This window comes from Gymnoscopelus microlampas, assembly GCF_963454915.1.
Source record: "Gymnoscopelus microlampas genome assembly, chromosome: 9".
NCBI lineage: Eukaryota > Metazoa > Chordata > Actinopteri > Myctophiformes > Myctophidae > Gymnoscopelus > Gymnoscopelus microlampas.
Genome location: NC_139946.1, coordinates 27698054 through 27712126, shown reverse-complemented (window position 1 = coordinate 27712126; position 14073 = coordinate 27698054). Strand labels below are relative to the sequence as shown.

The following is a 14073-nucleotide window of genomic DNA, read 5'->3' as shown; positions in this document are numbered from 1 at the left end:
TCTTGTAACTGTAGCCTTTACGGTTTCCGAGGAAAAAATACTTGAATGGGAGTTTTTGCAATTCCCATTAAAGTGGATGGGGAAATTTAATGCAGAAATAAATCAATATCAAAAAATCTATCCTGACGCAAATAGGCGTGGCCTATATGGGGAGATGCGTAGTGACCCAAGGAATCCAGGTGAAAAGAAATTTTGATTTTCGGACCTACGGTTCAAGAGTTACGGGCCAAAACGTAAAGGGGGCTGTTATAGCGCCACCATCAGGCCGAATGGTGTGATATTTTTTTCAATAATTTCGGACAATATTATGAATTATCCCTCCAAATCTGATAACTCTAGCTCTTACGTTTTTTGAGAATAAAATACTTGAATTTGAGTTTTTTCACTTTTCCATTAAAGCGGATGGGGACATTTAATGGCACTAATAAATTAATATCAATTAAACTATTCAACCAATCTCTTAGCCCTATACACGCGCACGATTCCCGATTTAGACGGTCATTTTGACATATGGCACAACATTGGGGGATAAAAACTGTGGGAGGAGATGCGGTTTGAAAAAAGTTTATCTATAAAGAAAGAATAAAGAGTATAGAGTACTATAGTCTGGTTGCCCTGTTGGGCAACCACACTAATAAACTCTTGTCTCCCTTTAAATAGTTCACTGTAGAACTGTATAAAAGCAATAACACACTCGAGATAGTCTCGCGTAGCCAAACGATCAGATCCCGCCTTCTGATACGTCTGGTGACATCTGAATTCAATGAATGGGCTAAGACTGTGTGGAAACAGTTAATAAATGTAAACAAAATGAAGGGCATCACAGAACCAATGCAAAGACTTTAGGGCGGTCCTTAATTTTGGGACGGTATCAGGATTGCTTGCAGTATGCGTAGGTTTCTTAGCGCTGTTCAAGCCCATACATTGAATTTTGATTTCCCACAACTGTGTTTGGGCCTGCATGTGGTCTCGTGCCGGAACGAATCCCAGCCATCGGAACCACGTGAACATTGACAGTGAAAGTCCTTGTCTGATTTTATACCCGTCTCTGCTATGGACTGTTATGGCAGTTTTTGTAAGGTCTACTATGGGTTCAGGTAAAGCATCAATCTATGAGTGGAATAATGTTCATGCCTACCGGGGATGAAAATAAATCGCCCACAGGTATTGATGTAGAGACCAGAGAGGGATCACACACTGCTTTGATCATTGTACAGTGCTTCTGATTTGCCATGGATACGTTAATGTTTTCTTTTTATATAAACAGGGTGTTTGAGTATGTGACCTCATGATCAGTATTTGGGGGGGGGGGGGGGGGGGGATCACCTTGCTAGAGATGATGGGACACAATTAGCAGGCATCCAATTAGTGGTGGTTGGAACAAAAGGCATTGATCCTTGTTCATGTTTTTGTGGTTTAAATATGTTTCTAGTAAAGAAGTGCCTCTCTAAGTCTATTGAGAAGTATTATATTATGATTAAATGGGATATGTGCTTGACTCTGGTGGTGCACTTGCTCATGTGCTACTGGGATACACTTCAGATTCAGAACCCATAGAAATGACTTTTAAGGATAACTGTGGTAAGATGTATGCACTGTATATCCACTCATATTTGATTATAGTCAAATATATCCAGATACTGTTGTAGGTTGGTTGACACTGTACATCGATTCAGGCATTCACTGTTGGTAGCCTGTACTTGTTACTGTATCCATTCATATATTCATTGGATAGACGTATATTCATACTGTACATAATATTCACTGGTGATACACATACAGTACTGCGTTGAGTTAACATATGCAAGTTCTGTCAGTAAATGCATACAATATGTACAAATGTACTGTCTATCACCAGTGAATATGTGTGTATGTGTATATGTATATATGTGTGTGTATATATATATATATATATATATATATATATATATATATATATATATATATATATATATATATATATATATATATATATATATATATATATATATATATATATATTAAAAAAGAATTAATTCATTCACTGTGATAGACTGTACATTTGTACTTGTATTTAATGACATAATGTGCAGCTGTTAACTCATTCAGACCCAGTGCAGGTGTTTAGTTTATTCTATTTTATCTTACGTCCCATTTATCTTGGTTTGGCTATTGACTCTGGTCTTACCTGTACCTCAGCTGTTTCACTTTTACTTTGCTGCTGCTACGACACCTGAATTTCCCCATGGGGAATAATAAAGGTCTATCTTATCTTTTCTTGATATAATTAATCATTTATACAATTGAGGTTGTTGTGGTTACAGGTAAAGGTAAATAGAGTGAATGCATTTGGTGTACTATATCGGGAGTTATTAGAATGTCTCTCAGCCAATCACAATATGATATTGGAACTAATTGTGGTATTAATATCCTTCTAGACAGTCATGTTTAGGCTGTGGTATGGACACATTATTACAGTTGGCAAATTAATGATTGTTGCCACACAAATTGTTATCACTCAGTGTGTGAATAGTGCTACAGCTTGTCAAGTCAAAAGCTTCCTTATGAGGTCAATCATTCTCTTGTATTAATTAACATTGGATTCCGTGCAGGGTATGAAAACAAACGGAAATAAACACCACGGATTTAGACTTTAAAGCATTGCCAGTGCTATGAAAAGGGAAAGAGGGGAGGGAGGGGTGGAGGAAACTGCAGCGTTCTGTCAAGAGGAGAAAAGCTTCTTTCATCACCCCACATATACAATACATTTAATGGTTGCCAGCACTGCTAAGTAGCAGGTTCTAGGTTATGGACTTCATAAAATGAGTCTTAACAGGTCACCCTAGAATTTGTCTCATTAGTGGGTTATCCAATTGTTATATGACCTCTCGCGTGCATTGTGGATCATGTACTGCAGAAGATAGGGTAGTGTCAGGAAATCATACAGGCATGTGCAAACATTGTAACTTCATCGTTTGAGCTGTTTATTTACAATGACTTTTTAGGTTTGTAGCATGCGCCGGTGTTAAGTAGAGGTCAGGATGAGAGTCACTGACACCCGCTGCCATTAGACAGATCCAGCACATAAGATGGCTAAATGTATGAAAGTGCTCCATAATCTCTTAAATCCCCTTGCTCTGGGAACCCAATTTTAGCTTGTTGTAACAACAAGTCAGCGGGAACACAAACAAACAAACAAGGCCGTATGTCCCTTTTGCCTCCTAGGGATTGCACTTTTTGGGCCAGAGCGACTGTTGTCGTAGTCGTAAAGGGAGGGACCTCTGAGGACAACATTGATAAGCATTTATTTGACCATTTTTAGCGGTGCCAACCGCTCTAAGCTTGACTTTGTCCGTATGTCCGTCCGTCCGTCCGTATCAGCACGGGATGATGAGCACGGGATTTTACACAGCTATAACTCCAGATTGCAGCATGCCACCAAGTCCAAATATGGTATGTGGACTTAGACCACCAATAGGGACGAGCATGACTTGCTGAAGTTAGCAAAGAGGGGTCCAGGGACCCCCCGCGTATGTTATGTCCGTCCGCCCGTTTAGGGCACGGGATTTTAAACAGCTATAACTCCAGTTTGAAGCCTGCCACCAAGTCCAAATTTGGTATGTGGACTTACACCACCAATAGGGACGAGCATGAATCGCTGAAGTTATCAAAGCGGGGTCCAGGGACCCCCCGCGTATGCTATGTCAGTCCGCCCGTTTAGGGCACGGGATTTTAAACAGCTATAACTCCAGTTTGAAGCCTGCCACCAAGTCCAAATTTGGTATGTGGACTTACACCACCAATAGGGACGAGCATGAATCGCTGAAGTTATCAAAGCGGGGTCCAGGGACCCCCCGCGTATGCTATGTCAGTCCGCCCGTTTAGGGCACGGGATTTTAAACAGCTATAACTCCAGTTTGAAGCCTGCCACCAAGTCCAAATTTGGTATGTGGACTTACACCACCAATAGCGAGGCGCATGACTTGCTGACGTTATCAAAGAGGGGTCCAGGGACCCCCAGCGCCCGTATGAGCACGGGATGAGCACGGGATTTTAAACAGCTATAACTCCAGTTTGCAGCATGCCACCAAGTCCACATTTGGTATGTGGACTTAGACCACCAATAGGGACCAGCATGAATTGCTGAAGCCCCGCCCCTGTCTTCCCATTGGCTGGCCTTCAAACAGCCATAACTCAAGTTCGCAGCATGCTACGGAGTACAAATTTTGTACATGGACTAAAACCAGCAATAGGGATGAACTGTAATTACTTAAGCCCCGCCCCCTCTGTCTGCCCATTGGCTGGGCTTTAAACAGCCATCATTCCAGTTTGCAGCATGCTACCAAGTACAAATTTGGTAAGTCGACTCAGACCACCAATAGGGACGAACTGAAATGAGTTAAGCCCCGCCCCAAAGGCACCGCTTCCTTCACACAGGGTGTGATTTTTAGAATATGAGCAGTACTTTTGGTCAAGACAAGAGCATGGAAACAAGATAGTCAAAACAGTCATTCGCCTCCACACTCTTTCATTGTTATTTCACAGTAAAATCCTCAGTGATGATGAATACCTTTCTGACGAGAGTGTATAAAATGTAACCAAATGGACCTACATTTGTACACTCTCATAGTTATAATAAACACTCAGGACTTTACTGTGTATGATGCACCAGAGACGCAAACAATGATGGACAGGCTATGGGTGTCATAAAAAAGAAAATAACGTGTCTGTATACTTGGATTGTGGTTTACTCTGTGCACCGGAGAGGAGGCGAGAGAGCGCCGCCATCTTCCCACTAAATTCCAGACATGCTAGGCATTCCTGTTTAGCAGAGATGAGGAAATTGGAGCTCTGCTAATGTATAATCATCCAGGGGAATAATTGCTCGTAATTGTGAGAAAGTTAAATGGTCTTTGTAAACCTCTCAGAATGAAACGGAAGACACACACACACATGCCTGTTGATCTTATTTGCTTAAAGCTCTAGTTTTGTTTTGATGGCAATTAGTAACACAAGCTGTTGATGTGTTTGTTGTCAAGGCCTGTTGAAGGTCTGTGATGCAAATCTCTGCTGTGTTCTTAACTTTCAAAGGGGTTTCTTCCTAGCATTTCATAGTCTTAGCTTGTGAGCATTTCAACACCCGGTTGGCCTTTATTTAACCACTTTCAACCAAAGGCAGATTATTTTACCACTTTTACCATTGTATAATGTGAACGGCAGTTCCAGTGACACGTAAATCTTTGTGTCTCAGAGTTATATTTACAGGTTCACTGTTTCAGAACCAACTCAACACTATACCTGGTGATTTCAATAATTACTGTCCGTTGTCCTTCTGCTTGATGGTTTCCTAATTTGTGAAATTACCTTGTGTAGAGGTTGGTTTGAACAAAGCCCTGTGAGGTTGCCAGCCTTGTGCCTTCCCGCAAATGACGGTGCATTTAAAAATACATTTCTCTGTGTGCGTATTCTGCGTAATATTTTCCTGACAAAAAAGGTCGCTCCAAATTTTTCTATGAATGATTGAAGCCTCACTGCAAGACCCTACTAGTCAATAGCACATCAATCATTTAAGAACTAGCAAGCACTATGCATGGCTGAGTTAACCCAGTTACATCTTTCAAAACATTCTAGGAAACGGTGAAGGAGTATGGAGAAGTTTGTCTGCTGCTGTCAGGTGCCAGTCCAGAATCAGTAGTGTACCTCCACAGTTGCCAACACTTGCCTCACTCACTACTATCTTTTCGTTTGTCTTTCATGTTTATTTCATTAGTTTGGAGGCATTTTAGTCACTTTTCCACTCTCCGGTTTCCTGACTGAAATCTTAAAGCAATAGTTTGGTTTTGGGGGAATTTGACAAATTTCCCACTTCAGAGTCTAACATGCCCTATTTATGTCTGTGTTCAGTTTGAAGGTATGTTAAATGGTGAGCTTAGCCTAGTTTATCTCAATTCCTGGGTGTCTATCGAGTAGCACCTCCTCTAAAGAGTGGAAATGACAGTGTGTAGTTATGTTAGAGCAGACATCCATCAATGAAGAAGTTTAAAGGTTTATTTTCCTACTTTCGAGAGGAGCAGCTACAGTACTTGAATAAACCATCAAACTGCAGACAATGACATAAAAAGGCATTTCATTAGTTTGTTTGACTCTGGCTAAGTAGGACAATTTTTTAAATTATCCCTGTATTACCAGGCATGCGACATGTTGTGAGCTTGTGAATCGCCTATTTTCCCTATTTTTAAAAATCTATTATATATATATATATATATATATTCTTTTTTTAAATGATTGATTAAAGGTAGGGTAAGTGATTTTCTTTGGTTAAAATAAGTGTTAAATAGCTCTATATTCTGATAGTACTCATTGATATAGAGTGTTTGTTCAGTAAAAGGAGTCTCCATGTCTCTCCAGCTCTTTATTAAACAGAAAATGCATTTTCGTTTCAGTTTCATTTCCAATTTTATCCAATCAGGATGGAGAACTCGACCAGGATATAGATTAAACAAGTGAAATTGGAAGTGATGATACTAAGAAATGAGCAGGCAAAATTTGAACTGGAACACTGTAAAAAATGAAGCTTAAAAATTGGTACTTTCTCCTGATTGGCTGAAATTTTGACACCTACCGGAAAATACATTTTCTGTTTATTAAAGAGCTGGAGAGACGGGGAGACTCCTGTTACTGAACAAACACTCTATAGCAATGATTACTCTCAGAATATAGTGCTTTAACCTTTAAACAAAATACTTTTTGTTTTAACCAAAAAATATCACTTACCCTACCTTTTAAATAAATTACTTCAATTAATTGTTGCATTGTTGCATGGTCAGAATTTAAAAATGTGTATGCAGAATTTATGAATCCAAAACTCCTGGATGAAGACCACTTGTCCACATAATTTCTTGCTGTTCTGCTCACCTCTTAGTGAGGTTCCTCTGTATTGCTACTGAGTGTCCTTTTGGGTGGAGATGGATGGAACCAGGTCATGTTCATGTCAGATGGGTCTCTTGTAGTTGTTCTTGTTTGCGTTTGCCCTAAGGCAGATCCCTTCAAGCCCATTAGTACTGCACCTGGTTTAAAAAAAGGTAACGTGTGCATTTCTTTAATCTGAACATGCATTTCACTTTGCCCTCCCACTGTAAAGGAGTGGTTATAAATACACTAGAAAGGCCAAGGTGTTTTCAGGGCTATGTATTTTTCATGGGTCTGGTCTACCTTTTTCGGGCTGTGCACATCAAGACCCCATCAACCTGGCCCGTCGAAGAAGCACTTAGGAAGTGGCATCCATGGAGAAAATGGACCTTGAAAAATGTTTGAATCATCTCTCCCTTTAAGACGGTAAAAGGCAACACGGGTAGCTAAGAACAACATAAGAATAACAGATTGATCCACTGTGCAATATCACAGCTCAACAGAACTAACGGGCATGCGTGTGTACTACCTGTTTTCAAGATAAGATAAAGTAATATAAACCTTCATTGATCCCGTGGGAAAATTCAGGTGTCGTAGCAGCAATAGTAGTAAGCGTTTTGCAACAGTATCCCCCCACAGCACCACTTCCAAACTCCTCAAACTCCAATATGTTCAGAACTCAGCTGCCCGTCTGCTCAACAGTACCCGTTCCAGAGACCATATTTACACCAGTCCTCCGTGACCTTCATTGGCTTCCAGTCAAACAAAGAATACACTTCAAAATACTACTCACCACCTATAAGGCACTGAACAATCTGGCCCCCCCCTACCTCTTCGACGACCTCCAACATCATGGCCCCTCCCGTTCCCTCAGGTCTGGTAACGCCAACCTCCTTGAGGTCCCCAAGACCAAGTACCGTACCTGGGGTGATGGGGCTTTCTCTTTTGCTACCCCAGCCCTGTGGAATGCACTCCCCAATACTGTCAGAGAAGCCCTCAGGCCCCCCACCCTCCAATCATTCAAAACCGCTCTCAAAACCTACCTCTTCAATATGGCTTTCCCCAGCTAACTGCACACCCCCCGTTTCACTGCTCCACTGTTTTTATTGATTTTATTTCATAGTCTTAGCTTTTTCTTAGCCTTTTCTCAGTGTTTTCCCTAATAAAGTTGTAAAGCGTCTTTGGGTACTTAGAAAAGCGCTATATACATTTGAGATATTATTAAGCAACAGCAGATACGGTAAGAGTAAAGAGGTAATAAGATAAATGTATAATAATAATAGTAATAATAATAATAAGTCAAGTCTGACACTAGACATCTGAACTTGGTCTGACTAAGTTAACATGTGATGTAATACCAGTCAATATATGCGTAAATATACATCTATCGCCAATGTATGAATGAAATGAAATGAAATATATGCATATTATGTACAGACACTCAACAGTGGCTATGAAACTGATACGGGCACCAATTTCCTTATGCTGTTGTTCCCAATGGTTGCACATGTATATAACATTATTGATCTTCTTACCCGTTTTTAGGATTTATTTTAATTGGATTAAGAACCAGTTTCTCTGTTGAAAGCCATCTATCATATGCTGAAGCATAAAGACCCTTTCAGAGCCTAAATTACTTTTCTTTGACAGACTGAGTCTTTAGAATTGTGTTAATGGCCTACTGTACTTGGATGATCACTTCATGTTTGATAGCAAAATGTCTCTGTAACTGAACATTTAATGGCTTAGATAATTTGAGTATTTATCTCTTCATCTTCTTTCAGTGGAGTGGTTGGACTCTAAGTTATCTTAATGGCTATGTCTTTGACAGAAAGTGCTTCATTTTGTTTAACTGCCAAAAGAAGAGGTCTGGAAATTGCGTTATTGTGTAAAACACGAATCTCTTTGGAGAGAAATCTAAATGTCGATTCTGGGACGCTTGTAACGGATGATTAATTATATACACCTTAGTTTAGGTCTCACGAAAGAGTGGAGAGAAAAAAACAATTCCAGAAAATTTTGTTCTGTTTAAATTCAGAAAGCCTACATAGGCCTACATGCCATAAGAGAGTATATGGCCTGGCTGAAGTCATTGCAATGAAAACATCATCAGCTATGGATTCCGGCTATGACTTGAGGCCATGAGTAATTTATTGGAATCTCTTTAATTTATTAGGGTAGTCATATTACTGCTTTGCAAACTTGGCCCAGGCTTTTTCTTTTTTGCCCTCCCCAGGCTAGATTTGTTTAAGCTGTATTTCACCAGCAGCCCAGCTTGCCTCAGATTTTATAAAACCTGCTTACTTTCTTTGATATTTTACTTGGAAAATAATCATTTTGAGGAAAGGTGTCATGGATGGATTCAAGTGTGGCCCATGCAGTGGCTCTGAAACTCTGTACTATGCTAGAAGTTATTTTGCAAGACGTGTATTGCATATAAACAGCAATGTAGTAGCCTGTTCCTATTTCCTATTTATAGCCTGTTTTATGCACAGTACAGTGTAAAAATTATAATTTTTACACTGTAAATTTGGCAATTTTGACGTTTCTGACTGAGGTGTTCATCACTCATTTGTGAAATTGTAAATTTGCATAAAATGGCAGATCTACAAGCTTACAATGCGAAGCAACGCTTTGTGAGTTTGTAGATGGGGTATTTTAGTTTTACTGTAGAGGGAAAATAGAAGGGGACCCAAGTATTAAGTGGTTATTATAATGCATTGAGTTATGAAAGGTTATGAAAAATCAAAGTTGAGAATTAACAAAATAAAGTGTGAAGGGCACGTATTTGTACTCATCAGTAATTGTGAGTGCAAACAGCTTTTGTCTGTGAGAAGGGGAGTGTAAGTGTCTTAATTCCTATTCATTCCTACTTTCTAGACTTGGAAGTTCAGATCCATGAGGATAGAACGCCTCACCTAAGGAAGAAAAAACAACAACAATAAAAAATACGAAACAGCAACTGTCACTTTGACTGATTCAAGTTGCATGCAGCACCAGTATTCCCACTACTGTTCCCTGTAGTATATGTCACACTGGCAACATGGGAAACTGACGGCGTCAATTTATCAGAACAAAAGCATTCCTCAACAAGGAGAGTACACATCTCTGGGCCCTGGAGACAAAAATATCAGTCCACCCCCCACCCATACCTGTATCTAAACAGAATGTAGGACATACACAACCTGAAATAGACATTTCCGTCACAATTATATATTTTTTCTTTATTTATCCCCCTCAAGTCAAAAGTTGGTGCCTTTATTTGAATAAAAACTTTATTTAAGTAGCACAGCGATGGGTTTTAATAGGATAAAAAAAGAACTCCAAAGTGCGTCCGGTTGGTTCAGGGATGAAGTATCTATACCTTCATGTGTATCGGAGGAGAGGTGGTTGTCTACACACTCCCCAGACCAGCAGAAGAGGTTAGCAGTGACAGAGTGGGGATTGGCAAGGAATACATTGGGAGAAATATTAAAACAAACATAGAAGTTGATCAAAATAATAATCTTATATTTTTTTATAAAAACTTTGTGTGTATGTGACGTGTGTTTGTGTGTCAATCAAACTCTGCGTGTGTCCCATATGACCCGTGTAATGCCGAGTGGCAATTTAATCGGACCAGGTGTTATTATTATTTTCTCTGATACATTAAATGAGTATTGTGGGTGGACATGTATTCCCGACTTGCATCTTTGTTGCGCCCTAGTAGGTCCGGTCTAGTAATACATTAATTTAAAAACTCCAATGTGAAGATGTGGCAGTGAGCCATTTTTGTAACAAGTTTCATCATTAACCAAATGAACGCTAGCATTTCTATTCTGGCATGTCATAGTAGGTGAACATTCAGTGAAAATAGCTCATCTACAAGCTACAAACATGTCGCATTGCGACTCATTATGAGCCTGTAGGTAGTTATTTTCAGCGAAGAGATTTGCTGTAGAGGGAATACAAAGGAGGCGGACAAGTACAGACCTCTGGAACCCCTGTCAACAAAGTATATAGGGTTTGGGGCGCCGATGGCCGAGTGGTTAAGACGTGTACCACATATAGGCTCTGATGCATCCTGACTCCCCTGTTTCCTGTCAGTCGCCACTGTATTACTGTTTTATCGAAATAAAAGAAGAAAGTCCCCAAAATATCTTTAAAACTCATTTATATTGGGTTTAATGTGGTTAAGTGCAGTCATTTCACAGATATACAGTACTGTAAAACCCCTTTTACTCTTTTCTCTTCAGGAGTTGGACCCCGCAGTGCCTGACTTCTCTCAGTGCTGAACATTTGGGTAAGTTCCAGTTCCTGTTCTCATCGTTCCTGGAGTATTTGATTTACTATATGTTTGTCATTCATTATTATGTAACAGTGGCGTGTCCAGAATGGAATGCGGTATGTAGAACAGTAACTGCTCCTGTCAGTGAAAATATGTGCAACTCTCAGATTCTGAGAAATGTGCCAATTCTTCTTCTCACCCAGACATGAGCGTAAAGAAAGCAGGCAGCGTTGGGGTCAACAGATCGTAATGTTTAAAAATAGATTCCTGGCAACTACCCATTGTGCTTATTGTATCATAGATGGAAGAGTTTAGTGTTGTTGTTTTGATTGATTTCATCATGTCCTTACAGACATAGTCTATAGCAGTAGTTCCCAAAGTTTTCTATGTCAAGGACCCTCAAATAGCCATAGCCTCTGGCTGCAGCCCCCCTATTGTGAAATGACTTAAGGAAAAAAAAGAGAGAAATAGCGACCATAGCATATCTACAAGCTCCCAATGTGTCACAAGCTTGTAGATATTGTCTATATTTGCTATTTTCAAACATGTTTGACAGTAATGACATGCTAAATAATTGTTTTATATCATTTCATTTTCCTCTCCTTTCCAATTAGCCCTGATAGCGCCCCCTAGCGTCCCCCACTTTGAATGCACAGATCTAGAGAAATGGCAATTTCCATTCATAAAGGAGAGTCACAGAATAAGAGGGTGCCTTTGTAACACAAGTTGTCCCATGATGCCATCTTCAATTTGCTCAATTAGCCATGGATATCAAGAAAGCGAGACATGACATGTTTAGTTATGTAATATTGCAAAACCCAACTCCCCTTGAACCAAAGGAAACTTTGTCTAATTTGTCCACATAAAGGATGTTAAAATAGACTTAATCTGAAGACTATGACCTTGCACTGACAGGACACTAATAGCTTCAAAGTTCGGTGGGAATATTAGATTTATCATAATACTGAGAGTAATGAAAGGGAAGTGATTCAAACGTGTCTGAACACTTGAGCAAGCCATGGAGCACCAACCAAATCAAGTTACACAGGGGAAGACGGGTTCTTCAGGTTTCATAAGAACGTCAAAGTGACATGCCTAGTTGGACAGAGAATTTGAGACGGTTAAATCACAACATAGCAAAATAAAGCGTTACAAATGCATGCTTGCAGACAAAGTATCACTGCTGCTCATTTGATCTAATTAAGTATGTAAGTGTGGACATTGTTTTTCTATAATTGCTTCCACAGCCTCTGTGCTTGTTTGTGTCACTTCTGAAACGATGCAGAGGGATCTCACTGCGGATCCACACCAAAAATGTTGTTGTTCCACATGTTCTGCTAGCGGAACTCTAACTGCTACTTGGTCTAATTGATTATAGAGTTCGTTCTGGGCAGTTTATGTCATGCTTGCTTTTCTGGGTCTGTGTTTGTGTGTTGTAGTTTTTTGTTACTTGAAACAAAAATGGTGTACCATTAGATATACCTGAACTTCAGTTGCTCTTTATCTTTGTTGGGATGGTTCTTTTGGGTCTCTTTAAAAACGGCTGTAATCCTGTTTAGATCCAAGCATAATATGCATACCCCCAAGTAAACCGCGATTAGATTGATACCGTGGAGAAGAATACCTGTAGTTGGAGATGTTAAAATAAGCCAACTGTAGGGTGTTAATGCTTCTGTTTACCAAGGCACACAAGGCTGTTGAAAAGAGAGATTTCTTATTTTCCGCAGGCAGATGGTGAGGTGCTCATATGGGCACCTGGGCTCTTATTCGCGGTATATAAAACGTTGAACAGGTGGTCTAGGAACTGGAAGTTTCAGTTCCCTGCTATGTCATTCATCAACACACTGTCCTTCTTCTAGTAACAATAAGCTCACTTCAGCACTCTGAGATTGAACAGGAACAAAAAAAATCATCTAGTTTTTTTATGCCCAAACTGTCACTGCTCTTATTATGTATTATATCAGACAGACACTACACTCGCCCCCACACCCCACACCCCACACCCCACACCCCCACCCATACTGAGCATGTTTTACGTTCTGACAGATGCCCAGAAGTGTTTGTTTTTTAGGCCATGGGCCTAGTTTGCCGTTGTGGTTCAGCTCCGTTCCACTGGTAAGCAGCCCTGCAGAGCTCTGCTGCAGTCACACTGGGACGCGTGTGCAGATATTTCACTCACATCTTTGTCAGCTGGCATTAATGACATTCCTCGTTATGCAAGGCAATACTAATAGTGTCTTTATTGATAAGCAGAAAGCGCAGTGTGAAGCAACGCATTATCAGCTTGCCCGGCGTTGACAGGGTTTGTTTCGCTGACAACGTGTCGCTTCGTGACTCATGGATCAGAGTGTTCAGGTTTAGGTACCCAGCATTGGCCGAGTTGATATGTGGGTGAAATAGGCTCTCCCTCATTCTTCCTTCTCTCCCTTCCTCTCTCCCTCCAACTCTCACTCTCCCTCTCTCCCTCCACCTCTCCCTATTGCGCTCTCTCTCTCGCTCGCTCGCTCACCCACGAATAGGCAGACTCCGACCGCCTGTGCGCCCGTAGACACACAACTTACTTTATCCTATATATTAAAATTGGCTAATAATGGTAGGGCCGGCAGGTGGGCCGGCGTACCTATGACTCATTTTGCAATGTTAATGCTTGCCAATCTTGCCTTTTTAGTTTTCGATGCGCTATAGCAGCCAGCATCTGTTAAGCAGTGCTAGGCTATGTTCTTGTCACTTTTAGAAGGGGTTATTGTTTGGCTGGTGCCTTTTATCTGATGGCCATGATTACCATGGAAACTCTGGGCTTGTTTTTTATTCAGTGAGAGTAGGTGTCAGGGTCATGACTGATTGCAAACTTTTCACGTACTGAAATAGCTTTGTTATATTTGTTGAGGAGGTGAGTCGTTTTTCTTTAATTATTTGCA

General features: G+C 40.4%; 1 protein-coding gene across 6 annotated transcripts in view; it reads left to right on the top strand.

The window, feature by feature from the left end:
* lpp (LIM domain containing preferred translocation partner in lipoma) overlaps nucleotides 1–14073 on the top strand; it is a 180990-nt gene that overhangs the window by 22625 nt on the left and 144292 nt on the right. For 4 of the 6 annotated variants that reach the window (XM_084067815.1, XM_084067818.1, XM_084067813.1 and 1 more), the window contains one exon: nucleotides 11124–11170. The exons of the other annotated variants lie outside the window; for them this stretch is intronic. The gene's annotated coding sequence lies outside the window, so the exon portion shown is untranslated. The remainder of the gene's footprint in view (nucleotides 1–11123; nucleotides 11171–14073) is intronic. 6 annotated transcript variants of the gene reach the window in all.